Source organism: Perca fluviatilis, chromosome 4, assembly GCF_010015445.1.
Source record: "Perca fluviatilis chromosome 4, GENO_Pfluv_1.0, whole genome shotgun sequence".
NCBI classification, from domain to species: Eukaryota; Metazoa; Chordata; class Actinopteri; order Perciformes; family Percidae; genus Perca; species Perca fluviatilis.
The window spans coordinates 29,561,572-29,568,325 of NC_053115.1; the positions used below are offsets into that span (position 1 = coordinate 29,561,572).

At 39.3% G+C, this 6,754-nt stretch overlaps 1 protein-coding gene across 1 annotated transcript in view; it reads left to right on the forward strand.

The window, feature by feature from the left end:
* Nucleotides 1-6,754, forward strand: part of LOC120557724 (centromere protein P) — a 110,700-nt gene that overhangs the window by 76,405 nt on the left and 27,541 nt on the right. The window lies entirely within an intron of this gene.

A 6,754-nucleotide genomic window follows, 5' to 3' on the forward strand; every position in this document is an offset into this window, starting at 1 on the left:
CGTGTGTGCGCCTTTATCTACAAAGTGACATACTGTAGGCCATTTCCCCATGCACCTTTTCACTTTATCTAAATGTTCTGGCAATAGTGCATGTTGGTCTTATGTATGAATAAGCGTGCCAAGTAATTTTTACACAGTAGTCTCTGTAGCAATCTGACAACGTCTGACCTGTAACATTCCTCTTATACTTCCATCACAGCTCGAATAGTGTCACATTAACATAAATCTACAGCTGCGCTAGCTGAGACAGCAGACTGATCTCATTAAGTGGCTTATGTATGACACGCCAATTGTATGCCATTTTGGCGTGTTATCAAGACGCATAATCGCTTTTTAGCGTGTTTATCAACGCCGTTTGGCCTCCATTGACCTACATTACGTGTGAATTTTCGCCGTAGCGAGTAGTTTGAAAGGACAGAAGTCCGCGGATGGGTAAAACACAGGACTTTCACCCAGGAGAGCCGGGTTCGTGTCCTGCGTGTGGCGTTTATCAACCGTTTTTTCTTTTTAATAAAGCCTTTCCCACTGTTCTTTTCCTAAACGTTTTTATACACTCGTGTGACGTTCTCGCGATAGCACTGCACGTTCTCGCGATAACATGCCACGTGGTGTGTATGTTTACATCCGCTGTATACAGCGTAGACATACACGTGGAAAGCTCAAAATGCGTACAGATAACACGCCATTTGGCTTTAGGAAAGTGGCGTGTATGTTTTTACGCAAAGTCATGATGCCATGTTGGAAATAGACAGAACAATTTAATGACCACCTTCAAGCGCATTCTAACACATGCGAGTCAATCGCAACTTGAATACAAGTCTCATCACTCAGTGCAATGTCAGACATTCAAAAATGGGCAGCAGAATTAACTAATAAATTATAAAATTGATGAGAATTCATCAGTGGATTCATCATGAGGAGGTGAGCACCCCTCGATGTCATGATCAATAAATATCATCCTGTTAGAGAACTCTCTCCACTGGTCTTCAGCAGTGACAGTTCTCACTTTGTAGACCAGTTGCCAAAAACAGTATCACTGTGCAGTGTGTAGAGTGCCGTTACGTAACAGGCACCTACTGTATGTCTGAACAGAAAGACTTTACTTTCACTGTTTATGAAGCCAACAAAGGCTTATTCTGTCATTTTCATTTCTAGAAAATTCCTAAAACCAAGGAGCAACTAACATGATCTCAACCCACAGGCAACGGGAAAAATGTTAACATCAGAGTCAGTGAGAACTGGTCACTTTCTTTTGTATTATTATAGATTTCCTCCTTAATTGGAAAGCAGAGACAGTAAAGGCAGAAGAGTAACAGAGGCGATGCTTTGCAACATCCAATCAACATTATTTGTTCTGTGTTGTGTTCTGCTCGTCTATCTTAACAAGCCAACACAGGAATGCCTTTACATTTGAGGTAGAAAGGAGAAATACCTCCCCAATAATGGAAAAGCTAACAGGAGCTGGCTCCCTCAGGGGTTCACGTGTTATGCTATTCCTTTTTCCATTCAGTGCTGGTATTTTCTGCTGAGCTGAGCTGAAACTGCACTCTGAGGCACAATTTATGGCAGAGCCAGACCATTTAAATATGCCCTGGTTTGGCAATCAGACAAACCGAAATGGGAGCGGGTCTGTGTTCTGGTTTAAATGCATCTTCTTTGTGGGAAACCATGTATTCCAATTCATCAGAGATCTGGTTAAATGATCATCTCATCAAAAAGAAGCCTGTCAAGCTCTCGCATGTTCAACATACTCTTTAAAGGAAACTTCTCACTCCACTGTTTAACCTCTCATACTGTAGGTTTAAGGCATTGCCATTTTTCATCATCATACATGTGTAAACGGGGGTAGCCTGCTTGTGTGCATTTTTAAGGTCCTGACCATGTAATCAAATTCCAGGTTTGAGTCTGGCCAAGACCTTTGTTGCACCTAGATGGGAAGTGGTGTCTTTGGTCTTCTTTAGAATGTATTGATGGAACTAGATTGGTCTTATTTAGGTAATTTTTAAGGAGGCATTTCAGGTTGTTTCATGATGTGATCTTTTTCATAATTTAATTGGCCATTTAATTTTTAGAGTTCTGTCATATTTTTAAATATAAATAAAATGCAGCTTGGATAAATGAAAAAAAAGCCACCATTAGCTGATATGCAAGTAAGTTTACTTTTATGATTCTCCTGTGTAAACCTCAGCCTCCATTTCCTCATTATCATAGCGTCATAGCTTTGCTGAAACAATACCCTTTTAGGGCGGCTGTGGCTCAGTGGTAGAGCGGTCGCCTGCCAATCGGAAGGTTGGTGGTTTGATCCCTGGCCCTGCAGTCCCATGTCGAATTGTCCTTGGGCAAGACACTGAACCCCGAGTTGCCCCCGATGTTGTGCATCTTGTACGGCAGCCTCGGCCACAGTGTATGAATGTGAGGGTGAATGGTTCCTGTACTATGTAAAAGCGCTTTGAGTAGTCGTTAAGACTAGAAAAGCGCTATATAAAAACAGTCCATTTACATTTACATTTATGAGCCAGATTAAAGAAACCATTTTCCCAAATGTTGCAGGGATCTAATTAGAACCCGATGTAAACCTGCTTTCTGTGCACTATGAGAGGACACAGGCTTTGCTCTGCACTGTAGGGACCACCAGCTCAAAGTATTTCCTGTTGTGTGTATGTTTGCCTGGGTATTGGCATAGTCTGCCCAAAAAGTACAAATGCAACTTTTAAAATGTTGTTGTTTTGAGCAGGATGTTTGTTGTGCCGTCATCTTCTGTTCTGGTGGATCTTGTGCATGAAACCATCATACTTCTCAGCTGACTGGTCTGCCGCAGAAAGATTTAATTCAGTAGTTTCAATAGTCCAAAAAGGAAAAATTGGTTTGTGGTAGTGAAAAAATGTGATGGCGTAACTGTTGGTATTACAGTATTCAAGCTGCAAATTAAATGTTAGAGATTATTTCCTGATGGGAGATGGTCTGCGCTCCTGATGGGTGGTGGTCAGGATGTCTCTTCTCTCTCAGAATCTCATACTTTCCAACCCATCAGACACTGTGATGACTCTGGGCCGGCTGGAGCGTGTTGTGTTCTTATGTTGAGAAGAATTTCCTTCATCTGAGCCTTCAAATGCTGTGAGTCACCAGGGCAACTTGCAGGGCGCTGGTGCCGAGGAGTTGCCTCAGCGCTGTTGTTGCTTTAGTGCCACAGGAACTAGTGGTTAGTTAGTTGCCAGGAAACATTTTTTTTTAGAGCAGTGGCAGGGTCACAACTCAGCATGTTACCTAATGCTGGAAGTGTTACCCAGCCAGGCTGCACATCAGACCAGTGTTCACCATGACCTCACTTCACAATACTGTAAGTCCACCTGATGGTGATTAGAAATATTGGGCATATGCTCCGATTCCATGAGTGTTCGGGAGCTTGATCACCCACAGCAAAATCATAAAGTGGTCCATAAGCTAAACCTGTATTCATTACTATATTTACCCTTATTGGTGTAGTTCGACAAGCCCCCTATGTTTTGATCGATCCGTGGTTTCTTGCAGAGTAAAGCGCCTAATTTAGCATTTTGTGCACATGCCCTCTGACCTAATTTGCTCTGGGAACGCGCATTAAACAAGCACACAATGACAATATTCAGAACCAAAACCAGCGACGAGGAATATGGACAGAAACAAATGATTTAAATGAAGACACGAGAAGACAAGATGAACTGCTAGAAATGTAACTCCCAAACAAATATTTTTTTTGTTTACTGTATTATTTTGATTGTGGATTGTTTGTGAGTTTTATAATAAAAATCGAAGTGAAAAAAAAAACAAAAAACAAGCGCACGATAACTTTCCACCTGAAGTCGTTGCAAACTAAGTTTAACAATGTAACACATTTTGTCCATTAATTTTTTATTAAATGTAAAGACTTGCTGTGGACAGTCTTGATACCAGCAACATCAGTCGTTGTGAGTAGCCTGAACTTATGATGATAGCTGTATTATAGGATCATGTAATTCGCTATTAAATATAGCGGAAATACAGACAATGTTTAATTGGGAGACTCCAGATTAATAAATTAAAATTCCTTACGCAAACCAAGAAATATGAACATGCAAATATATCAAATTTGTCCACATGCAAGCAAACAATTACAAATGTATGAAGAATATATTTCCATGAATGTATTTATTTAGGTTTAAATGTTGCAGCTTTTAAAGTAAACTAAAAAACTATTAAGAATTTAAATTATAGACCCATTTTAGGTACATGTTACCAAAAATATACAAAACCTTCTGCACACTATGTTTATTTAGTTGGTAAGTCGCAGGTTAATATTGATAAAGTTAGGATAGCAGTAACCTATATTTTTAACAATAAAGTTTATGTGCCCTTACTTTGTTTTAAGTAAAGTGGTTTAGATCAGTGGCTTTTTGCATTGTAATCCCTTAAAATGCTCGAGACCCATTGTTAGTGGATGTTTGCGTCTATAGATTATGTCAACTAAGGAGTCATTTTTATGCCTCCGCGCCGGCGGGGTGTCACATTCTTGTGAACGTGATATCTTAGTAACCCTTGGAGGGAATTTCTTCTTGGTGAAAACGTCCACTTGGGTTCAAGGAAGAACTGATTAGATTTTGGAGATCACCCATCAAGATCACTGTGACCTCACGTCTGTCCCATTCTCATGAACACGATGTCAGGAACACCTGGAGGGAATGTCTTTTACATTTAGCACAAATGTCTTTCATATCATTTAAATCATCTCAGGACAAAAAACTACAAAAATAAGACTTAAGTTCTAATATAGAAGATTTATCCCAAAGAATTTAACCTGGTATGGAGGTCCAACCTAATACTACTTATTTGTACCTGATAAAATGTTTAAGTACATAAAACCTGAGTATAAGCCTACATACTGTAATGAGGAGCTTTAAACAGGTTATGCGACTAATGACTATTAGATTGTTCCTTCATGTGTTTGATTTGAGAGACTGATGAACGCAGCAGCTGTTCACTTTGGCAGACACAAAGAATTTTCTCTTCAACAGGAAAACCGTTTGATCTTTGAGCTTCGGCTCGGTGAAAGAGAGTTTTCCAGCTGAAGTACGATGAGATGGCGACTTAGAGAGTGACCAGACATTACGGATTGTTGTTTTTTATTGCTTTTCTACTTCGTTTTTTTGCCTGCATATAATATTTCCAATTTGTCTTACCAAAGAGGGAGCTGAGGTTTTTGTCCTCTTCACATCTTAGCTTTTCTGTTCCAATCGTCCGTTAGATCTGTCTGCTACTGAAGTTAATGATCCTAAACCTCAGGCTTTTAGAGGAAAATATTATGGTAAAGTTGGCTTTCAGCTTTGATAATTACAGCTTTCACTGGATGTGTATTGCATGAGGGTAGAGGACATGTGATGCAAAGATTTTATCAACCGCATTTTATCATGACTCATTCTTTAACAGTCCTCATGACTCCTCCTCCTCCCTGAGGTCTGATGTGTTAATTTGATAACATGAAACGAATGACCTAACTTGTACTCCTCAAGGTACTGGATGTGCGGACAGTGAAGGGGCTCAGGGAATTCAGTGGAATGTAATCTAAGGGAACTTCTTGTTTGAAAATGTGACTCCTATACCTCGCTGGTTTAGTATTTGCATTCAATGTCGGCATGCGTCAAATTCTTACAAAAAAAAAAAACTCAAGGTGTTTCTACAGTGTTCCAGATGGAAACATGAGGCTTATGTAGCCTCGTTCCAGACTTCTGAGTCACCACATTTTTAATCAGTTCAAAGAGGTCTGGTATTGTGCCTATTCACGGCAGTTCCCAGATCATCAGGCTATGGCTTATAAGATTCACAAAATCTTACATTTTCAGGGTTGTTGGAAATTATTAGAACAGATTGGAATTCACTGTAGAGGCACTGCGATTTATAAAGTAGTAGGGACAGCTCTGACTGTGTTTACATGCACACAATATTACAGTTTTTGCCCCATTTCAAACAGACAATATTTCTTCTAAACTGTTTACATGGCTAATAAAAGTTAACATTCCACTAATATTCCCGTTTATATGTGCCAAATTGGCTTTTTTCAATGTTTTGCACTGGTGGCAGACTTGTTCGACCATTTAAACACAGCCTCACCCTTTCAAATGTACTCAGTGATTGAGTCAGCTTAGTTCTATTAACTAGATGACTAGAACCTTATGACATTATGCTAAAAAGTATGAGCCCCTAGACACAGATAAAATGTCCAGTTCCCTACATATCTAAATTTATGGAGAAAAAAAAAGAAAACAAACATAGGTCGATACATTGTTGTATTGTTGCACGTTGCATCGTTTTCAAGTCACAGGGACTCGTACAGACCTTCACAACTACAAGAAAAGGCCTTCTTGTAGTTGTGAAGGTCCATTGCTTTATGTTCTAGTTTATACTGTATTGCACTTTGAAACCTAATAACCATGACTTCCAGTGATGTTGTTATAATTGTCCTATTATCTTCAATCAATCAATTCAGTAATGGGAACATTCTGAAGTTTGAAGTTTATTTGAATTCTGCATTGTAACATTGTGTTAAACTATACTATATAATTGTTGACACATTAAATAGACATTTTGTCATTTCATTCATGCATGTTGGCCAGCCAAGAGCAAAGTAAAGGGCAGCTCTTTCAATTCAAATGTTGAAATTGTTTACTACAAGAGCATTTAATTCACATCCTCCCGCTCATACATAAAGGATTTACTCTCCCAACCTGCAGAAGCCTTCTTTTATCCA